We start from the raw sequence: 1074 nt of genomic DNA on the forward strand, positions 1-1074 counted from the left end.
TATAGACTAACAGTATTATAACAATATTAAAATTATAAATTATATTATTGTGATTTAGTATTCTATTCTATTAAGTTAAGACAGACATCTCTAAACACCCTGGAGTCTGTGTGTGTGTGTGTGTGTGTGTGTGTGTGTGTGGGGGGGGGGGGGTGTGTGTGTGTGTGTGTGTGTGTGTCTGGGGTATGTTCACTGTCAGCAGTAGATAAGGTAATGCTGAGCCTCTCTGGGTGTTTCCTTGTTTATATTCTTGTTTTAGTTTACTTGCACTTTCCAGAGTTTGTGACACAGCTTTTTCTCTCCGTGTGGAGCTCAAGCTGAAGGTAATTTAACTCGTCTGTCTGTAACATTTGACTGTTGAACTCTGTGGTGTCTTTAGTAGCGATGCTGTGATGTTGTATGAAGAGGAATCCGCTGACACTGTTGATCTCGGAGAGCGACAGCACCCTATTCTCAAAATGGTCACTCTGTCTTTCTTTGTTTGAAAACCATATATATCTATAATTTTGTATCATAGAAGGAGTGGGAACAATAGTTTGACCAATAGTATTGGCGCATGTCCAACAAAGACCTTTCTGTTTTGAAGATGGATAATGCTTTCCAGATGTTTCCTGTGGTCATTTCCTGTGAACGTGTGGTAAAGTTCATTTGGATCTTTTATGCCGAATCTTAAGTACAAGATATATAGATAGTTCAGATAAAACTTAAGTACAAGTTATAAATGTTCAGATACTTCAACTCCAGCTGTGATATTTAACTCTATGTCTGTAATGTTTGACTGGTCAACTCCAGCTGTGGTTAGTTTAGTTAAAGAGCAGAAAGCAGCAGAGAAACCAACACAACTGGACTTGTGGTTAATTCAAACTGGCGTCTTCACAATGATCCACCGCCATGTTGTCGGGGTATCTGGCCGTATACTGTCTTATAGATCCTTTATTTCTGTCTTATAGATCCTTTATTTCTGTCTTAATTTCTGTCTTATAGATCCTTTATTTCTGTCTTATAGATCCTTTATTTCTGTCTTAATTTCTGTCTTATAGATCCTTTATTTCTGTCTTATAGATCCTTTATTTC

General features: G+C 37.5%; 1 long non-coding RNA gene across 1 annotated transcript in view; it reads left to right on the top strand.

Moving 5' to 3' along the window:
* The first annotated feature begins 215 nt into the window (after window positions 1–215).
* The window catches only part of LOC114551465 (uncharacterized), a 4395-nt gene continuing 3536 nt past the window's right edge, over window positions 216–1074 (top strand). Inside the window, exon 1 of the long non-coding RNA XR_003691896.1 lies at window positions 216–323. This is a non-coding gene — a long non-coding RNA (uncharacterized LOC114551465). The remainder of the gene's footprint in view (window positions 324–1074) is intronic.

The sequence above is a fragment of the Perca flavescens genome, unplaced genomic scaffold (genome assembly GCF_004354835.1).
Source record: "Perca flavescens isolate YP-PL-M2 unplaced genomic scaffold, PFLA_1.0 EPR50_1.1_unplaced_scaf_1, whole genome shotgun sequence".
Classification (NCBI taxonomy): domain Eukaryota; kingdom Metazoa; phylum Chordata; class Actinopteri; order Perciformes; family Percidae; genus Perca; species Perca flavescens.